The following is a 21,894-nucleotide window of genomic DNA, read 5'->3' on the forward strand; positions in this document are numbered from 1 at the left end:
GGGGGCGGGCCCAGGCCAGTTCCCAGTTACAAATACAGACGCTCCCGGGGAGGCCGAGGAGGAGAGTTTCGCCCCCAAACACGTAGATCACTCACCCGAGGCGCCTTGTTTTCCACTCTTGGGTCCTGCAGTTTCCCCAGGATCCCGTGACGCACTGGCCCAGTTGGCCAGCGTGGTGGCGGGGTGTGCCCGAGAGTCTTGAGGAGACCCCCCTCCTCCCCTGTGGCTTAGCCTGGCCTGGCCAAAATCCACCAGAAGAGAGCCCAGAGGCTGTCTCAACCCTTCCGATGGGAGCAAGGCGCAGGATCGTCGGAGGATCGCCCTCCTCCTGGAAAGTTAAGAAGATGGGGAGATGAAGGTGTAAGAGAGGCCTAGAAGGCCCCGGGGCAGAAGGCCTTATTAACCTGGCACCCCACCTAAAGCCCCGGGTTTACACTTGCACACTTCCTTCTCCCCATGCAGACTCAGGAGGTCGCACATATTCGATATCAGGCTTGAGCTGAGTCACCTGACTGTACACAGAACATATATGCAGCTGTACCCGAATACGTACCCGAGAATTAGAGGAACACTAACAGCAGGATCGGAAGAAAAAAAGAAGTGTTCGCAGACAGAATTATTCCAATGCACGGGTGCACATCGAGTTGTCCAGATGCAGACAAAAGCTGTGGTGCCCACAAGGAATGACCCCAGCCACAGGCAGATGTGCAGGAAGCCACACAAAGGGAGAGCCTGAAGGAGGATGCAGGACTCGGGGCCAAGGGCTTCCTGCTAGAGGGACGTTGGCTTCCAAGGGTGAAACTGTTGAGCCAACCAGTTAAAGGTTTCAGGTCAAGTTCTGGAGACTAGAAAGAGCACAACGTCCATCCACCGCTGATCCTTTTGCCTTCCACTAAGCTGGGCTTTAGACACTCAGAAGAGGGCAACCCAGGAAAGAATCATTTTGATTCGGGTTATTTATTTGTTACTATTGTTGGTTAAGGAGATTGTGTTCTGAAGAAGGATGGGTGGGGAGCATAGATGGATGCCCTAACTCAATGCTGGGAGATTCCTAATTCTTAATGGGAACATTCGGCTCCAACGAGGGTTCAAGAAGCCAGGGGCCCTTATTTTGCCTCTTTCTCACCTTTCATTGCTAAATGCAGTCCTTAAAAAGAACCTTCGCCTAGCTCCACGCCCTCCTGTCCTCACTTCCATCCCAATCCCCTTTATATCAAATATGTCCACAAACGAACACTCCCAAGCAAACTGAACTATTTTATTACACTAATTTTCTTTGTGGGATATTGGGGTATTCTCACCCCCTCCTACCCATTTCCAAACAGAAGCCACCATCCTGAGAGTTTCAAAGAGTGGCTGTTCCAAAAGGCCTTAGCAAGTGCACAGGCTTGATGCTACCTTCAGCTCCTTTTGCCTTCCAGACAGTAGCCACCACAAGTTTCCCCGCAAAAGAGGCAGGCACCCTGGATGCAAAGTCGCCCTTCTTTCCACTTCACCTCCCCCACCCCAGCTCTCTCTCTGAAAGTCGAGGGTGCATTTGGGAAGATTCTTTTAGACAAAAAGAGGGGGAGGGAAGAGGACTCTCTGGGCTAGCAAGTGGATGACTCCCCTCCAAGGGGCTGAGGAAGATTTTTCTTGTGAAGAAGAGATGAACCACTCCCTAAACAGGACAGGGGGACACTTTGAAGCAGATCCAGTTGTCCAAGAAATGTAGGGTGAGGAGTGGGAAGTATGAGGAATTTCTTCCCTTTTGGAGGCTAACATGTGTGTCTCCCCCACCCCCAATCCTGGAAATTTTAGCAAGAGATGTTCTGGTAGATGTTTCAAACAATAAAGACTGAAAATCACCTGAGAGTCAATTAATGTTCCTTGGAAGGGCAGTTTCTTCCGGGACCTTTTTCTTCCCCCAGGTCTGTTTTTCCTTTTTCCCTAATAAGAGTCCACCTGCTGTCACACCTCTGAAAGAGAGACAAAGACAGAAATAAGGAGACCGGCACTCACAAACCTGAAGTGTAACTTCCATTCCCAGTAGCTGAGATTCCAGGATGCAAGGAAGACAACTCCTTTCCTTTGGGGCATTTCTTTTTCCCCTCTTTTGATAGCTTATTTAGAGCCTTTCCAATAATAAAAAATAATCAGCATTTTAGAGTCGGCGACTTCGGCTCTTACAAAGAAGTCTACAAGATTCTTCAAACTATGCTGGTCTGATTTATAAAACTGCGCGTACACAGCTAAGTTCATTGCAACATTTATCACTCAAGCAGAAAAGCAGCTCGTTTTCTCATAGCCCCAAATGCCCCGTGTACAGTCACTGGAGCGAATTTGTTTTTCTCCGTGTTTCCTAAAAGCCCTTATCACCTCTGTCCGAGCCACCAGACTCAGGGCCAAACTATGGAGGTTTGTGACCTCTGGAGCGGGGTGCACTGTGCGGATCGAGTTTTTTGCTGTGAGCATTCTTTAAAATTGTGAGTTCACACTCTCTTTTTGGCCCTAAATGAGCAGAGTAGACTTGTCCGCGACTTCATCACCAGAAACTCGCCGCCCAGATAGAAGCTAACCACTTCCGCTGCCAGGGGCAAAGGGCTGAACTTTGCTGCCCGGTCCAGTGCTTGGGCGGGAAAGTGAGGGGGGACGGCGGTGGGCTATGCGGGTGGGAGAGGGGCAACCGTTACCTTCAACAATACACTAAAATATCCAGATACTACTTTAATCCTTTCCATTAACAGTGTCAATGCGCTAGAAAGGCCGTCTCACCTCTAAAGGCGTCTTTACCCCCGGAGGGCCCAGGCTTCCAGCCCAATAACACTGGGCCAGCGCGCCGAGAGGAGGTGCTCCGACGGCAAAAATCCCATACATTTTTAACTACAGTGATTACTAAATTAATAGCAGGCACTAAGACAGATGTCAAAACGTCTTGAAAATGTTTATCTGTGAATAATTGAGAAGGTGGTGGGACGCATTATCTGATTGTGTAATGAAATATGTATGAGGAACAGCTGTTTGCAATAGTCCCCTCCCGCCGCCTCCTCAGCCGGGGCCCTTCTCTTGGAAGCAGGAGCCTCGGCGAAGTTGGTCGCCCACTTCCATCCTTTTGGAAGCCCGCTCGGCCCCTCCGGGTCGGCTGGCAGAGCTGCGGTTCCACCGCGCCCCGGGGTCATCCCATTTCTTGACGTAGGACATCAGCGTGGAGTCACCTCTTGGCCTCGCTCTTTGGGCTTCGGTGGCAGGGTGAGGCTTGGCCTGCGCGGCCCAAGGAGAACCCCGGATCGGGCGGCGCCAGAGGCCCGGGGCCCTGGCTTGCGCCCCCAGAGCGGCGAAGCGGGCTCCGAAGCGAAGGCCCGGGGTCACCGCGGGGTGATGAGGCTCCCGAGGGGGCTTTGTTCCGCGCCGCGGCCACACTGCGCATTTCCTTCCAGCCCCAGCCGGTCCCCACCCCAAGCCTGCGCGCCAGCCCTATTTGTTTTTCCAGCCCCCGCGCCCTCCACCCAGGCACGCAAACAGCCCTCGGGCGGCGTCAGCGGCCCGAGGCTTTGGCCCGAGGCAGGCCCGAGTCTCACTGGGGCCAGCGTGGCGAGCTCCAGGCGCGCAGGACGCGGAGTTCGGGGAGAAGGAGCTCGGGGCCTTTCTGGAGTTCTGGGGCAGGGGTCGGCCGGACTGGGGAGGTGGCCGAATGGGGTGCCTGGCCTCGGCAGTCTGCCAAGCCCCAAGTCCGGGGCTCTGAAGGGCGCGGGTGGCCTGCGCCGACGCCCACCCCACTGCAGCCCGGCCCCCGGCCCCCTGCCCCAGCCGGGCAGAGAGTGGCCGCGGAGCGCGAGCTACTTGAGGCCTGGACCTTGAAAGCGGTGTCGCAACGCCGCTAGACCCAGTGACCCCCGAGTGGGCGCGCTGTCTCCTTCGCCGCGTCCTGGGCGCCCCGCACAGCGGTAGAAGAGTGTCCCGGGCTCGGTGCTACCCGCAGCTCCCAGATGGACCATAGGCCTACCCGCGCCCTCCGCCTCCGTGGCCTCCCGTCCCCTCGCCTTCCCAAGCCCGGGGGGCCCCGTCGTTCGTCCCCAGCGCCCAGCCTCCGGCCCCATCAGCCCGTCGGGCGCCGCCGGCCCTGGCGGCTCCCAGGCCGAGAGTGGAGGAGCGGGGTCCAGCTCACCGATGAGCCGGGGCTCCGGGGCGGAGAGCGTCTACGCGGCTTCCACCCTCTGCCTCACAGTCGAGATGCGCTCGGGCGTTATTTCTCGAGCGTCCCCCCTTTTACCTAATCCCTTATGCTTTTATTCTAATCCCACACATTACAGTTAATCTGTAATGATACCGCTTCAGAAGAACCTGTTGCTTGGGAGGCACGGTAATTTGTAGCCTTGGAAACAGTTTGAAATAAAGATTGTAACAGTGATGTCGACTGTGTTTATTCTCGGCGCGGGGGGTGTGTGGGGGGCCCCGGGCAGGTCCTGGGCGGGGAGGACGGAGTCTGGGGGAGACTGGAGCGAGGAGCGTGGGGCAGAGCCGAGCGGGCAGGGGTCCGGGAGGCCGAGGAGCACCAGACCCGCTCCAGTTGCTCTCGTCCGGCGCCTTGGTGTCTTTCGAGATTTTCCTTTTGGGAAATCTCTGGGTCTAAAACCGCGAGGCATGGAGAGAGAAACGGTTTGCAAAATCGAGGAAAACTTGGTGAACTTGAACCACTGCGTTTTGCAAATTAGCATTCAGCCGGGCCCTGAGTCCCTGGGAGGGACGCTGAAGCGGCTGAGAGCAGAGAAAGGGCGGCTTGCAGGACCCTTCGGCTGCAAGAAGGCAGAGCCGCGTCGGTACTGATCACTCTGCGCTCCGAGCTCCCTCCTCTATTAAACACACCGGCAACTGCAGCAACAACAACCAAAAATTATTCACACAGCGAAAGCAAAATTAAACATAATTGCTTTTATTTATCTATTGCTTTTATATCATTAAAATATTTTTAGTTACATCGTATAAAATAGCATCCACTCTGATTATTACCTGCCATATCTGTTGATCCGCTCCTTGAGTATTCAGCCCAGAAATATTAACAATTAAGTAAAAAGCAGATCTTATATATTGCATCTGTCAAGATATGTTACAATTTCCATTAACAAAAAAACATTATTCTTGTTGAAGAAGCTATGAAGCATATCTTTCATGAGCACTTTATTAATAATCATAGTTGTCAAAAAGAATTAGATATGCATAGATTGGAGATGCAAAGGAAATATTAGATGCACAGAATAAAATATACAGTGGGATTGAGGCACAACTATTTTTCTTTTTAAAATAAATTTTTACCCAGGTGGAAAAAGAGAAAAAAACTGAGCTATTAAGCTTACTTAAAAGATGGCTTTGTTGGTTTAATTATACTGTAGTTATTTTATAAATATGTTTCAAAGGAAGCTTGCCATATTGCATGTCAATGAGGACTGTAAAGAAAAGCTCACAAAAGCTAATGCATACCAAATACCAAATTTTAGTCATTAGCATTCCTATTTATTACAAACTAAAGAAACCTATTAACAGACAAGAATTTCTATTTAGCTAGCATTACAATGTTTGGCCATTAAAATAAAAAGGGCAAAGTATATACGTATTTTTCCCCTTGGAACTATACGTTCTTTTCGCCTAGAAGCTCTGGAGAGATTGGAAGATGTTTTTCATGGGGAAAACACACGGTTCTACAGTGGGAATGGTCCAGAGGGCCCAGAACCACTATTTTTAGTTACTGAGCTTAATGCTATTCATTTGGAAGTAAGACCAGTGCAAGGCTGGGGCCGTGCAGCTTGCTGAGGGCTGCATAGTAACCACAGTCTGTGAGGGGCCCTTTGTCTTTAATTTGTGTCATGAGCATATGCAAATTATTAATTGCTTTTCCTCTGGGGGAGAGAGTGGATAGCAATGGTAATACTGCTTTTGTTTGGATATTAAAATTTCCTTAAATGCTCCCTAGGCAGGGGACTTCTCCCAATGCGGATTTCCCTAGTTGGAAAGCCCACCACCTCAGTGAATACAAGTGCATTAATTCTAGAAACACGCACATATAGATTTGTGTCACTTTCAAAACCTTTGCCTTTGAGCAAAAGCGGCAATTCTGCTCTCACACCAGATGTAAATGAAGATATAAATATATTTTTTTTCTGAATGCCGATTTGAGAGGGGGAAAAAAACTTTTCAACCAGCCTTACATTTAGACACTTTAATGATCTTTTTCTTCTTAAAATCAAGGTAGATTTCCCCCTAATTGTGTAAGAAAAGAAGTAAATATTATAGGAACTGAAAGGAACCATTTGGGATGATAAAGAAGGGTTATTTTGAATTAAGTTAGGTGAGATTTTTTTTTTCAAGTGCCCAATGGGGGGAAAAATACAGGAACTTGTTAAATCAAATGGCTGGAAGCATAGGTTCTGGCCTGATGTTGGACTCAGACACAATGGGTTCCGCCTGCTTTGGCAAACTTTTTGCATTGAAAAGATTGAAAAAATTGTAAGAAAGGTGCTTTCCTGAAAGGCCCCTGTGAAAACAACAGGTATCAGAAGGAAGGGGATTCTTGAATTCCTGATTTAAAAAAGAAAATCTCTCCACCAAAAGTCATCAACATTTGCGAACCCCACGAAGAAAAATCTTGGTTTTCCAATAGTAAACTGCAGTGTGATGTGCCAGTGGGGGGAAGTATTCTCACTCCTGTGATTACTTGGGCAGAGATAAAGGAGGGCAAGTGTAATGATTGCTACATTGCAAACTTTTCCTGTGGGGAAATAACGAAAGTCAGTGTATTAAGAAGGAAGCCCGGGTGCCTCAACGCTGGCAGTTCTAGAAAAAAGCAAGTGAAGTGGCTCCGTTTCTAACCCATTATATCTGGACAAAGTGTCAGCTCCCAAGTTTCTAAAGCATATTTAATACAGAGGTGTGGGAAATTGCTTTAACTACCTAAAGGTATCCCAAAGGGTAGTACTTGCTGCAAAGCCCACATTTATGCGTTTATTTGGATAATTGAGCTCTTCTTACTCCACCCCAAATGAGCCAGTCTGATTCTTGCCTCCACTGCTGAGAGTGCTCATGGTATCTAGACGGGCCACCCACTTGCCTCGCTCTCATCTGCATCTCTCCCCTTTCTTGAATGCTGAGTACCACCAACAGCCAAGGAGGCGAAGGCTGTTTCCCGTATATTTAAACCCACGTGGTTTCAATCTCAACATGGGTAAAAGATAGCCATGCTTAAATCAGCTGCAGTTTCAGTGGTCTTAAATCCCATCCCAAAGAGCATGTTAGGGCAGATGATCCCAGCGATGGAAAAATAAGTAAGACGGAGATTTTCTCCAGGAGCTGATACTCATTTGGGGGACAGGAACATAGACTGGTCAGGTCGGCACAGAACAATGCTGTTCTCATGGGTGTCCTGGCTGGGAGCACACAGCGGGTAAGCATGGGAGAAATCTTAGAAGACTTCCTGGAAGAGGCAGGATTTTTTTGAGCAGAGCCTCAAAGGGTTGAGTATCATTTGAGATAGTGAGGAGATGACTTATAAGCAAAATTGTTATCCAGTCCAGATATGGTGACAAGCCTGACATAGGTCTGTATTTAAAAGTGCTTATTTAGGAGTTCCCTCATAGCCCAGCAGGTTAAGGGTCGGGCATTGTCACTGCTGTGGCATGGGTTCCATCCCTGGCCCCGGAACTTGACATGCCTTGGGCATGGCCAAAAAGGGCTTATTTAAATCAATGAATGAAATTATTTATAAGCCTCATAATACATTCCTCTAAACATTTCTCCATAGAATGGCCTGCCTGCTACGTTAACCTGATGCTGTCTTATCTTTTCCCCCATTTAAGGTCGTATTTTTCTGTCATTCAGGCTGAGGGAGCTCAGTTTGGGGTTACTGATGATGTTTGGGGTTCACGGAATGATGCCCATTGGCACCAGGTTCTTACTACTCAGAGGAGACTTCTCCATGGGCAAAGGTTTCCATATTGAGATTCTGTTTACATTCCTGCAAGAATGAAGGGATTCCTGCCATTCTAAGGAGGTTTTTTTTGTTTGTTTGTTTGTTTTTTTTTTAACCTTCCTCTTATGGTACCAGGCTAAGGTTTTGTTTGGAACATCCTGGAATGCAAAATGGAGAAACGGGGCTTTTTAGGTTTTTATACTCAGAGCAGAGAAGAGTCCACTGAAAATGGCCTCTGGATTAGAAATAAGGAAACTGGTTAGCACCACTAATTCTTGGGTGGACAATGGGGTTCACCCAACTCAGCCTCACTTTTTCTCCCTGAGAGATGGAGTCGACATTGGCTAGCTTTGTCTATGTGGCGAGCCTTTGTTTTTGTTCTTTAAAGATGAAATAATAGGAAGGTAGATTTTCACATAGCTCTGGCCTCCAGCAGTTGCAAGAGTCAGGTGATATTAACCAATTATGGACAGTTTTGTTTTTTTCTCCCCTGGAAAACAGATGCTTATTCGTTTGATCTTCAAGATACCAATTTTAAAATTACAACAACCAGAAAAATAAATGATACTGACAAGTCGGGAAATCAACACCAAGTTGTCTTTTCTTCCGAATGGGTTTTTATGCTTTCATAGGTCTCAGCACCTGGAACATTCAATCCACATCAGGACGCAGCAGAGATTCGCTCTTCAGAACGTACCTTCCAGAGCTGATTACAGCAGAGCCAGGCTGTATTATGGCTCCAGCTCGGGCCATGTTGTGGCCCCAGCTCCATTCTCTCTGCCAGGCCTTCTCTACTTTGCTCTCACCTCCACCTCTGCTCCAGAAATCTGGTTGGTTTCTGCCTCTTTTCTTTTTCCTAAATAAGCCACTGTGTCTTCTGAAACTAAGCAGGAAAGTCAACAAGCTGAGGGCAATTCAATTTCAATAATAAACAGAGGTCTTTTGAGTTCCCGAGACCCAAGTAAAGGCCCTTCCACGGGAAGCACCTAATTCAAAAGGAGGAAACACCGAAGATTGCAAAGGCTTGGGCCGTGAGTGTTGCTGAAGAGAAGCCAGCCTCCCACCCCCAGTCCACGTACAGTCAGTCCCTCCCAGTTCATCCGAGGGAAGCCAGCTTTCCCAAGAGCCCATCTTTTCCTAGTTGTAACATGTGCTCATTTCCCCCGGACGCAGGCTGAACATGGCAGAACAGTGCGAAGAGAGACGCCTGTCCATTAGCACATTCAGGGCCAGAGCTGGGGATGTATGTTCAATAAAGGACTTCTTGTGTGGGAGCCCCTATGCCACAGCCTCTCTCCAATGATAGCTGAACTGATCTCAATTTGTATGGGCAACCTGCTTGTGTGCGTGCATGCGAGCGTGTGTGTGTGTGTGTGTGTGTGTGTGTGTGGTGTTTACAAGGCCAGACGAATTCTAGCGACTCCTTAAGTCTCTTGGTATCAAGGAGGAAAAAAGTATTGGATGACCTTGGGTGTCCTCCTCCAAGGAGGGGCCCGCAGAGATTAGAAAATGAAGAGGGGCTGGGATTTTATTTTAATTAGTCTCATATTTCCCTGGAGAGCTTTGCGGAGAATATGATCTTCTTTCTCATGTCTGGGTCTGCAGCAAAGTGTGGAGACTCACCAAGCTGAGGAGGACGAGTGGGCCAACTTGAGCCAAGCTGAATTCTGAAGACGACTTGGCCTTGGCTTCTGGGACTCCCAAGGTACATGCCGACAAAGTTTTGGCCCAGTCACCAAGAAGAAAACAGAAGCTGAGTCCATGACTCGATTTTTTGCATTAAACAGAGGACATGCTAAAAAACCTCTTCTGGAGCGAGAGACGGAAAGCCTGCCTTAAGGGTGGTCGGCTGGGTCTTCCCTTGATATGGCAAGTGAGGCCAGCATCCTCCAGTCCTGGTACCCAGGTAGCATCCTCAGCCACTGCCGGGTCATGATTTGAGGGAGGGCAGACTAGGAGCAGGGGAGGTGTCTGCAGCCTCAACGAAAGAAGCCAGAGGAGGGGGCAGGAAGAACCCAGAGAGTGCGCCTTGGAGCCAACAAGTCCCTCCACCCACAAAAGGAAGGCACCCACCTGGGACAGAAGGGGTTATTAAATTCTTCCTTGAGTCACAGCGCCGAGGTCCCCAGAAGGTCTCCAACCCGCTGTAGCAATCCTTAGTACACACCAGTATGGGTGGAAAAGCGTCTTCTATCAAGTTTAGCAACTTTCTGGTGTAACTTCTGAGAGGGCTGATTGCTTATTCATGCGGAAGCACGACGCCCAGTTCATTTTGCCTGTTTTTGCTACTCTTTGTTGGGTTGGGGAGGCTGTTATGGTAGCTGCAAATGGCTTCTCAAGTGACATTTGCTGACATTCAGTGAAGTACATTTATCAGTATTCGCCAGCTCACCTCCACACATGCAATCCATTTTGTTTTGTTCTTCATAGCAACCTCCTTTCCGACACCCGTGCCCTGAAAATGATAAATGGCAAGGTGGCATATTTCTCAAGCTGCACTCAAATGTCACTGTGAAAAATCTTTAATGGACTAAGTGTAGCTCTTCACGTTACAACTTGTCAGGTACTGAGAAATTCTAGAGTTTCTCCTTAATCCACAAGTCTTTGGAACCACACATCTGCAAGCAGAGACTAATTATAAGCTACACCAGTCAGACCTGGGCAAGCAGAAACCAAGGAGGAAAACATCTGATATCAGCTAATTCGCTTTTATTGTTATTCCATGTTTGCTACTTCCCTTCCTACTCAGAGAACATGCTAGGTATGAGTAATCTGTTACTCTAATTAAGTGGGTGACAGCCCCCACCCCACCCCCATGCAGGTTTGTAATCCAGTTGTACACTCAGCCTTCTCTATAATAGCTTCACTCTTCTCTTCGAAGATGCAGAAGCACCGAGACCTCTCCCCCTGCCCCCCGCAAAATCCCTGATTCTGAATCATAAATCCTGCCCCTAAAAGTTGGCCGTGATGGGATAGTTCAGAGGCATCTGAGATGTCTGGCTGGAAGAATCCTTTCTCCTGTCTTCCTATCCATCCCTTTTCAGACCACCCTTCCAGATGGCTGAGCTGTCACATCACCACCTAAAAGGTCTGCCCTTTTCCTCCCCTGTCTGCGTGTCTGTCCACCACCACCATGCTGCTCTCAGGGGAGCAGCCTACAGGCACCCACTCACCCCTGCACATGGCCTGCTCCTTCGGCTTCGACCTTTTTAAAGGGTCTCTTACCCTCCCCCCACCCCCCGCATGAGCTCCAATCTGGAATCAGCCCTCTGCCCACCCCCGCCCCCGGTTAGGGGAGAATTCGCTGATTTGCATGTGTTTGAGATGTGTTCCGATGCGAGAACTCTTATCAATTAATATTGATTTTACAATCAATATTTGAAGGTCAACAGAGTTGGGAAAGGGTGTGACCTAAAGCCAAGGGAAAGAATCCGTGCCACTCAAAACGCTGCCAGCAAGTGCATCTTTGGCCAGATGCTAACGACTGCGATGTTTGGGTTTTACTCCTGGCCTGTTAAGTCCCACCCAAGCTCTCATCCTGGTATCTGCTTCTGGAGCCCTTGGTTTGGGGACCTCCCAGGCTCTCCTGGTTTTTTCTCTCCCATCGCCACTGGCTTTTCTTCTCCCTTAGGTTTGGTTTCCTATCTCTTGGGTGAGTCACTGTCTCCTCTGGCTCCTAGACCTCAGGACCCCTCTAACAAGCACAGGTCTTTGGTTACACAGAGGTTCAACAATCGGTCTCACGACCTAAAATCTGTAAATGCTTCCATGTCTAAAAAAACCAAACATGTTTTTGTGTTTATTGTGTCTCAGGTTTCCATTCTTTTCAAAATCTTCTAGTTATGCCAGAACTGGGCTAAGAATTTTGCCATTTCTGACACCTTAGGATAAGGAAGAAAAATTGGTTGTGGCTAAGTGCCTGCCCAGTAAGGGCAGACGGCAGAGGACCCCAGGTAACTCCCTGCAGATGGCACAGATACCCAACTGACTCAGGCCCTGGTACAGCAGAACCAATCACTCTTAGCAGGCCAAGACACATCCCAGGAAGAGAGAAGATGTGCCAGCTGCCCCTGTAACTTCAACAGGGCACACTGTCAAACCAGAGAGCCAAGGGTGGTGGGGGTATCGCCGTTTTGGAACTCAGTGAAAAACCAAGCCCGGGCTTGGGGATGACTTGGGGAGGCAGCGGTTAAATCTGGATTTGCACAGCTCTTTCGTGCATTCCTGCAAGCTATTTGGGATATAGAGGGCAAAAGATACGAGAGAGCCCCATCCTATTTTCGTTGTTAGCTACTGGCTATTCAATTGTTACATTATTTCTAAAAAGAAAAGAAATGCTTGAGTAGTTCTTTCCAAAATCAGTAGAGATTCCATCATCTCATTCGATGATCAAGACAAGACCAGGTTGGGTGCTGGGCCTAGATGACATCTGTTACTACTGGGTACCCTGGGATAAGTGTGAGAGTGTGTGTGTGTGTGTGTGTGTGTGTGTGTGTGTGTGTGTATACATGTGTGTGTGGGGGGCTCTGGAAGGGTGGGGAGTCAGGGTGAGAGGGGCGCTTTTCAGAACCCAAGCCATTGTAAGGATGCCTGGCATCCAGTTTTATCACCTGACAAATAAAACAACCTTCGTTTCAATCCATAATTACAGTCTGCACATAATAATTAATACAAAGTTGCTTTTTTGATCGCATGCATTCTAGATATTCTTCCTTTTATTTAACCCTTTCAGAGCACAGGTTAGGAAGAGCGATGTTGAAGACCCTTTGCTTGGATAAACTCTCTGCAGGTGAAACCATGTCCACAGTGAATGGAGCCTGCTTTGCTGCCTTTTGTCACCTCCCTTGGTACGAGCCGGGCTAAGGCTGAGGTCCGCATGCTCCGTCCAGGCCCTCTTTATTAACCTCCATTGCAGAGAGGGGCTGGCAAATACCTTCGTTGGTCATCTGCCCACCTCCTGGGCTGTGGTTGTGCCGGTCTCGGTGGCAGAAACGTTCTCCACCTTTCTCTCTGACCTCACCCTTCTGACTTCGTGTCCTTCAAGCTCCCTCAGGCACTGTCTCCTCCAGGAGTTCCTTTCTTATTCCCACACCCGGCAACACCTCCCTCTACCAGTTCCTCATCTTTCCTGGGTCATTCGCATCCACATACAAACATCCTCTATAATGTATTAGTCACTGTTTTGCAAGCTCTGTGCCAGCAGATGGTGAGCTGCTTGCAGCCAGGGGCCACGTCTTCACCATGGTTGCACAGTAGGCTGACCAGCATTTCCTGAGCAGGTCTGCCACACTGCCTGAGCAGATGGGCAGGGAAGCCTGCAAAGTAATTGCTTGGAGATGGCGGGGACAGAGGGGCCAGGCAGAGCCCAGGTGTGTGGAATACATAGACATGACTTGAGTCTGAATCTATGTGTCCTAATTCCAGACCCTTTCTGGCCAGGTCCTTTTCTCCTGAGATTTCCAGAAAACTTTTCTTTTCTTCAGTTTTCCCCATATCACCCTTCTTCCATCACTCCCAGGGGCCAAGGGCTCCCAGTGAGCAACTAGGTCCCACGTCTCATTGAGGTCAAATCGCATCTCATGTGCTCTTCAGCCGTATCTCTCCGTGGGGGCTGCATCTTCTAGCCTCTTCTTCACTCTGACTGTCCCCTTTAGTTCATGTTTTGCTTTCTCTTTCTGCTCCCTGCCTGCCAGCATGACAGTCTTATAGCTGATGTCCCATCATAGTTTTATTGGAAGAGCAGAGTGTTGCTTACCCCTGTTGCTTATGTAAGAGGCTACATGTTGTCCTCGACTGGGCAAACTATGGAACCAGGCCAGTTCCACGTACACCTGTTTTGTGTGTGCCATCACACCCCTTTGTTTTTGTATTGTCTATGGCTGCTTTCCTGATGCAACAGCAAAGCTGAGTGGTTGTGACAGAGACCATCTGGCCCATAAAGCCTAAAATATTTACTACTGGTCCCTTTACAGAAAGAATGTGCTGATCCCTGTTCTAGATTATAGAGGAGGTTTATATGTGGGTAAAGTTGAAGAACTGATGATCTAGAGCTGGGGAGGGGGCAGGTATCACAGGGGCCAAATCGTTGAGATCTTTGCTACAGGTTCCAAAACCCAAGTGAAGGACTGGGTTTTGATTAGAGGGGAGACATTTCATCTGTTGAAAAAGGCAGGAAGACAAAGTATAGGTACGGATGCAGGCAGGTTGGACAATGGGGGACCTTCCCACCAGTCACTCCTATTAGCTCTATCTTGATGGAGTTTGAACTTCCAGGTCACAAGCTGGAAGTCTGGGAGGAAATGTGTGTTTAGAGACAGAAGAGGAATTGCAGACAGTGGGGGAAATGAGCACGTGAGGACATTTTACTAGGATGCCTGTGCAGTGTTGTGGCCACAAGTTTAAATGAAGGCAGTGAACACAGGGTATGATAGTCCCCAGCAGTGTCCACTGGCTCCAGTGCAAGTGGGGGTGGGGGGGGAGGGTGTTGGATTTAATCAGAGTTGGGGTTTTGCCTGGCAAATATGGTGGATGTAGAAAGAGCAATGGACTCCAGTGCAATGGGAATGACGGATGCTAATGGAATCTAAATCGGTGAGAAGGGTGATAAGGAGGCAGAAAAGTGATGGACAGTGGTAGGTTCTGTCGATGGAGTGAAGGTCATGATGAGGGCAAAGCATTTTGGGAGAATATGAGAGCTGGAATGATAAGAGGTCAAAGAGTGAGGAGCTTGATGTCCAGATTCCAGAGGTAGAGCACTTCCTGGTGATGTAGGATCTACAGCATGGCCATGGGAGTGGCATCCTGAGTCGGGGAAGTCAGCACCTTGAGAGGCCACCTACAGTTGCCCAAACTGGGGCAGGGAACCACGTGGAAGTCAGTGAGTGAGGGCCAGAAACTTCCATGGGGTTGGTGGTAGGGTCATTAGGAGGACAGTGGCAGGGGCTTTTGAAGGAGAGCAGAGATTGGTCTAGAAGTCGCAATGGGAACAAGACAGACTCCGTCTCACCTCCAACTCAGCGGTTTGTGGTTGTGGCTGGGAGATAAAAACAGCTTCTGCCTAAGAGGGCTGCCAAGTAAGGCCTCAGGGAGAATGAGCTTCAGTTAATGCAAGAAGAGCAAAACAGGAATAGTTGTAGAAGAGAAAGGAGCTGTGCTGATTTCCAATGCACCTAAACGGAAGGGCTTGGGAGGGCGGGGAGGGCTGGGTAGGAGCCTGAGTCCAACTTGGGAGGGCAGAGCCATATTGGGTAAGGTCTGGCAGGTGAATGGACAGACCTGAACTTCTGGGAAGGACCAAGATGGCAAGGATGTGCAGACATAACAGGATCCAGATGCGACAATCTCTCTAAGGAGGGGGGAGTGGAAAGAATCGGGTCTCCGGATGATGCCAGCATCTACGGCAGCTCAAGACGGTGTGCAGTCGGGGTGGGGGTGGGGTGAGCATCTCCCCAAGAGTCGGCCATCTTTAGACAACATGGGGGGGAGGGGCTGGGGGCGGAGCTGTAGCCGTGGGAGCAGTAGACACCGCGACTGCATGGCCCTTTCCCAGAGCATGAGAGGCTGGGGACAGGGCACACACACAGGAGCCTGTGCTCATCATTCCCATCAACATGCAACACAGACCAATCAAATCACTGCTATTACAGATTCCTCCCTTGAATCTGATGACCCCTCCAGTTATCGCCCCATGTACCTGTTTTTCTTCAACATAAACCAATGATAAATAGCTATGGATGTTGTGGTCCGGTCAACTGCCTGCCCCTACCCTTCCACTAAGATTGCTCTTCTCAAAGACATGCATATGGCAACCTTCTGTCTTTTTTGGAATATGCCTAGTCCCCCTCACCTCACCCAATTCCCAACCCACCAATCTTCCCACCTTAATGCCTTTGCCCAGACTCTTCTCTCTTTACCACGTACTTATCTAGCCCTCAGGAATGATATTTTTCACTTCTTTTTTTAAATTTACTTCTTTTCCCATTTCCTTGATCTAGAACATAAGTCCATGGAAGCAGGGACCTCATCTGTCTTCTTCACTACTCTATTCTTAGCATCTGAAACATTGACTTGCTCCTAGTAGGTGCCCAATAATTATGTGTTGATAAAGTTAGCCTGTGCAATAGAAATCTTTAACTCAAGAACACCTAATGTAAGAATTTGTCGACAGGGATAACTAACTAGAAACCCCTTCAGCCCTCTGCCGGGAAGCCCTGGGGAGGGTTGTAAAAATATAAATCCACAGGGCCCAATCATAGACTAAATCAGAAGACCCAGGGGGTGGGTCTGGACTCTGTACACTAAAGTAGCACCCTAGGCAATTCATTTGCAGCCAGCAGGTGTGGGTGAGAGGACTGGCATTTGGGAACAAGTGAACCGAGCATCACTCATTTGTTTCCAGAGAGAATCGTTTGTGGTACCCAGCTTTGTGAAGGTCTCGAAGAAGGTCCTGGTTACAAGTAAGAGAAACCCCATCAAACTAGAAACCCCATCAAGCATTACAATGACAGGGGGACTTGCAGTTAAAGATATAAGAGTATCTCAGGGAGCCAACTAGCAGAGGAGGTGTTGCCTCAGCAAGGTCTGACCAGAAGTGGAAGAGGCACCAGGAGAGAGGTGGCCAGTCTCACTCTTGCCTCTGTTTAGTTCTTGCCTCTCCACCAACTGATGTCTCTGCTTCTTTGTGTGCAGAGTGGACCAATGCCCGCTCAGTTCTAGGATTTTTATCTTCTCACTTCAAGTGACCAGCAGATGGTACTCAATTCTCTATTGGCCAACTTGGAAACTCCTGGAGGGAGAATTTGGCCTAATGGGTCTGAAGTTGACTCAGAGGACTGATCCCTTATGTGGATGGGCACATGTTCTCAGAAGGTTGTGGGTTAGATGGTCCACAACTATTTAGGAACTAATAGCTAGCACTGGGTCTGGAGTCTTTGATGAAATCATCTGTGGAGGTGGAGGTGAAAGTAGCAGCTCATTAGTTGCTTCCACCTGTTAGTGAATGAGTTTATCCAGTTCTTTCCGAAGGATAAGTCTCAGGGGAGTTTGGAAATAACTGTGAAGGCCCTGGGCACCCAAGGGAGGGTAGGGAGGATGCCATGAGAGTTGAAAAGGTTGCACCTTCCCTGGAGGGTTCTGTGGGGCTTGTAGACAAGCAGAGGTAAGGGATTTGGGCAGCCATATATCACGAGAGCCATTTGAACTTGAGGTTAGAAGCACATAAGCTCCTTGAGTGGCTCCATCCACACGGCTTGGTACTTTGAGTTGCTTAGATAGTTCATAGAAGGATTTAACAGGATTGAGGACCCAGGCAAGCTCTCTGGAAGCCTGTCCCTCAGGGTCCTGGGAGAGTCCCTTGATTGTCTGTTTGAAAATTTATGGGCACTCTTTGCCTTCCCGTTCTTTTCACTTCCTAGAAGGTCAGCAGGGAGTGGAGGGTACGTCATTCAATCTAGACGTCAGGGTTCTAAACTTGGGGGGTGTGCCTCCCAGGTGATGCTAACGCTGCTGGTCCCGGGACCACACACAGATCTGCAATCAGAAGCTTTGAGGACAGAGACTTTTTTTCCTCTTCACAGGGCCCAGTAATTTAATCAGAAGGACTCACTTTCCTAACATCCCCTCCTTAGACACCTCCTTTCCATGAGTTTGATCTCAGTTGCCTTCTCCCTATGCCCTAGCTGTGCCAAGGTTATTAGTCAGGGAATCGACACCTGAGCAGGGGGCCTGGTTCAGCCTTACACGACGTCAGGGTCTGTGAAAGCGAGAGAAACAATTCCTAGTAGGATTGGGGCTGGTTAATCCACTGGCTAGGGATGGGTGAGCCAGGTTGTCCCTTGGCTTGGGAGCAAGACGATGGGAGTAGGGCTGTTGTCCTCCTAAGGGGCTAGGCCACAGGATGTGTTTCAAATCCAAACGGTTGCCCCTCTCATGGAGCAAGAACCAAGAAGTCGTCCTTCCCCAACTTCTCCATCCTTTCTCAGAGCAAGAGAAAACCTGATGGAGTAAAATAGAAGGAAGAGACTTCGTTTCTAGTTCTAGCTCCCTCATCCCATCACCCAGCAGCTATTCACTGAGTTCTTACCGGCAAGTACTGGGCTAAGCTTGGGGGCTGTGCCTCCCGGGTGATGCTGATTTCCCGGTCCACGGACCACACGCTGAGAACCATCAGACAGAGGATCTTTCAGGCCCCTTCTGGCTGTGGCCATCAGTGATGTGGATGGTTTGGTGGTGGCAGGAGGGGCCTCAGCAGAAAGAGGTTATGCAAAGGCAGCCTGGAAATGGAAAAGTCCCCTAAGTTTCCTGAGCTTAGGGGTAAATGGATCAGAGATAAACCTCAACAGAGCCACTAAAGCATTTGCCTCATTATTTTTTAAAAAAAATGATTAAAAAGTAATTTCCTAACATGAAAGTTCAATCAGATGCAGGGAAAATTATTTCAACTTTCCAGTGGGGAGAAAAAGGCTCCACTAAAAAGCTACAAGGGTATTGATGTCTATTAAATATTTGCTTTTCTCTCTAGCCCACACTAGACTGAGTAATTTGTATTTGGCAGAAACCAGCTGCAATTACATTAGTCAATCCAAAAGCCCAACTTGCTCATACAAAATGCAAACAAATTAGTTAAAATGGCCTAATTAGTGGACTGTAAAAATACAAACTGAGGCTGGCAGCCTGATGTGTGTTAGTCAAGAGCACTGTCTCCCTACACAGGGAGCCCAGAGCTGAGGAGCCCACGGGGCTCGGCTCCCAGCAGATTGAGGGTCTCCTCCTAGGGTCTCTGGTAGCCAATGACCCAGGTGAACCCCAGGGGTTCTGCCCTAGGAAAGCCCATCCTCTCCTGGCCTGGGGCGTGTCCTTGCCTTTGGCCAAATAGGTGCAATAGAAGGAATGCAGGGGTTGGATCCAGATAAGCTTGCATCATAGCCCCACCAACTCACCAGCTACCACTTGAGACACTTCAGTCAAGTTGCTTCATTTTGCTTAGCCCCCTGTTTTCCTTTTTAAAAATGGAATTGAAAAGTGGCTGTGAGGGTTAGCAGTTAGGTGTTTACAAGTCTGGTGCATTGTAGTCCTTCTGTGTTTAGTGTAGATGGGGTTTCCTGTGCCTTCACATACGAGAATGGCTCTCGCGTGCCTGACTTAGGGCGTCAGTGGGCGCTGTTGTAGAGGTTGGATGGGTCTGAGGTAGTGACCCTCAGAGCATCGGCCAAGGTCAGGGACTGTGTTGAGTATTGTGGTGTGACTCAGACAGCTCATCTGTGCTGTATCCCAAGGGGCTACAGGCTGCAACTGTACAAATGCAGGGGTCACAGGATCAGAGAGCCGGCAAGAACCAAGAACCACACATGCCTTCCAGTCTGAGGGTTCAAGCCCTCACTACACCTTGGGGTCCCCCAGGGAGCTTCTACAACAGGCTGGAGCCAGGACCCCACTCCCAGAGTCTGATTCAAGCAGTCTTGGAGGACCCGAGGCGTCAGTGTGTTTTGATGCCTCTCCAGGTGATTCTAAATAAAGTCAAGGTTAAGAATCATTCCTCTAAACAAACATTTTATTTTGTGGGGGGGCAAAAAAGGCAGATATGCAATGAACACTTAAAAAACAGACAAATCAGTGAAACGGAGACAACTCAGAGACTCAGAGAGATGTGAATTATCTAAGGTCACACAGAATTAGATTTTCCTAAATTACTGGATCAGACTGTTGGCTCTGACAGGAAGGAATGTTTGCAGGATGCCCACGGAGTACGGAGACTTTATACCAGACCCCTAAAAGAGGCTAGACTTTGGTGACAATTAACATCTCATATTCTATAACACCTTCTCACCCAAGCCTACTTCCAGCTCAATGATAGTCACAACATCAGCCAGCCTAAGACTCGGGAGTTTCAGGGAAGTGCTAAAATTGGTTTCAAGATCACACAACCAATCACTGAGGGACGTAAGACTGAGATACCCAATGGGTGGGTGTTAGACAAATAAAGTCCCTGTCAATTTTGGTCACCAGAATTTGTGAATCTTATCAGGATGGTTCCTACCCACTAGTGGATTCCACCCAAAGGCAGATAGCAGTTGCACATTTATATAGAGAGCACCAGAGATAGAAGACTTCCTGAGCGAGTAGAGAGATGTTTAGTCTCCTTACTGTGCAACTGTTACCTCAAAAGTAGAATCTAACCCTTCAGGGACTGTGTCTCGTTTACTTTTGTAGCCTGCATTTAATGGGTACTCTTTTGAATTTTTCTGCCTCTCTTCTCCTGGGCCTCTGTTCACTCCAGCAGAGCTAGACACCTGGACCCAAAGAGGCCAGGATACAGGCAGCATCTAATGGCTTCTCACCCCCAGGGTAAGGGCAAGGAGGGCTGGTCCTGCTTCTGCCCCCATTCTCCAACTCCAAGCTCCCCTCATGTCCATCCTAGGCATCCCAACCCAAATCTCAGATAACAGGAAAATACAGTGTCATTTCTGACTTGTGTGGCCTTCAATAATTTCATCACTACTTATGTTTGGAGCTTTCTTAAGTGCTCTGAGAAACAATTCACCCTTTGACATAATTATCTCAGATTGTGGCAAGGTGTCAGGCTGAGGCTGGATCCCTCATCTTTGCCTACCTTCTTAAGCTGGATTTCAAGCTCATTAGTACTTATCTTTTACTTCTTCATTTCTAATCTCATTTAAGTTTAAGCATTTCCCTCTAGGAACTGCTTTAGCTGCATCCCACAGCTATGGAAAATGTATGTATCGAAATGTTGTTTATCTTTCAGTATCTTCTTTTCTTCATTGGCCACACCATGGCATAGGGAGTTCCTGGGCCAGAGATTAGATTGGAGCCATAGTTGCTACCTAGACCACAGCTGCAGCAACACTGGATCCTTAACATGCTCTCCCAGGCCAGGGTTTGAACCTGAGTCCCAGCACTCCATTGACTCTGTCAATCCTGTTGTGCTACAGTGGGAACCCCTATCTTTCAGTATTTTCACTAATTTTCCTTAGCGAAGGTCTCTTAGCAGAAAACTCAATTTGTCTGAAAATGCTTTGAAATGTATTTTTTCTAAGTATAGACTTTTAGGTGGCTAAGTATTTTTTTTTTTTTTAACACATTCAAGATATTTTTTCCCACTCTCTTCTGGCTCCTATTGTTGCTATTGGGAAGCCAGCTGCTACTCCAATGATCAATCTTTTGAAAATGTTTTTCCTCTCTGGCTGCTTTTAAGATGTTTCTCTTTGTCTTTTGCATTCTGTGATGGCAAGGTTATGTGCATGGCCACTGTGTTGAACTATACTGATAAATATCAGCTGTAGGTTCAGATTGATGGACAATCCAGACAGGGACCTGGATAATGCAGCTGAAGTTTGCTTATCTAAAACATACAGCTAGAACTTGGTACCATGAGAAACACAGCAGAAAGAGACAGATACAAGCTTCTGAAGCCCAATTTTCATAAAGGAATGCATTGTTAAAGATGGCAATTTCTAAGTGAATGAGGATCACATCAGAATTTTTGGAAAAATATCTTCCTATTCCAAGCTCGATCTCATGTACAATCTTGGTATTATTTGACGTTCTGTATGACCACGAAGTTTAATAGATATAATACAATAGGCTAGTTGGTGCTGGAACACAATCTCTGTGAATCACCCCCAGCTTGGTCTTAAACCTGTGATAGGAAATTAGAACAAAGATCAGGGACCAAAAATTCATATAAGTTTTGGGTATGACTTACAGGGCTTATGCTACCATATACTTTTATCTTCTATTGACTTTTTTTTCCTTTGCTCAGAATCTGTATTCTTTGCTCAAAATTCCTATCTTTTCAAATATTGCCTCTGCCCCATTCTTCCTTTCCTCACCTCTGTAATTTTCTTGAGATGTATGTAAAACACTTTCACCAGATCTTGCATATCTCTCAACATTTCTTTGATGTTATCTTTCTCTTTTGTCTTTCTGAGTTTTGTTCTGGG

General features: G+C 48.1%; 3 long non-coding RNA genes across 3 annotated transcripts in view; 1 reads left to right on the plus strand and 2 right to left on the minus strand.

Annotated features, from left to right (window-relative positions):
- Positions 1–21,894, plus strand: part of LOC146404833 (uncharacterized) — a 1,439,763-nt gene that overhangs the window by 771,371 nt on the left and 646,498 nt on the right. The gene's annotated exons all lie outside the window — the stretch shown is intronic.
- Positions 210–4,263, minus strand: LOC146404838 (uncharacterized). The gene is made up of 3 exons (XR_014842029.1): positions 4,145–4,263; positions 1,849–1,958; positions 210–328 (listed from the first exon to the last, which is right to left on the minus strand). It is a non-coding gene; the product is annotated as an uncharacterized LOC146404838 (long non-coding RNA).
- LOC110260024 (uncharacterized) overlaps positions 4,894–21,894 on the minus strand; it is a 143,662-nt gene continuing 126,661 nt past the window's right edge. The window contains exon 5 of the long non-coding RNA XR_014842025.1: positions 4,894–10,391. This is a non-coding gene — a long non-coding RNA (uncharacterized LOC110260024). The remainder of the gene's footprint in view (positions 10,392–21,894) is intronic.

The sequence above is a fragment of the Sus scrofa genome, chromosome 3, assembly GCF_054392235.1.
Source record: "Sus scrofa isolate SSC_HxYL_T2T_F1_AM1 chromosome 3, Sscrofa_HxYL_maternal_Yorkshire_Landrace_v2.0, whole genome shotgun sequence".
Classification (NCBI taxonomy): Eukaryota; Metazoa; Chordata; class Mammalia; order Artiodactyla; family Suidae; genus Sus; species Sus scrofa.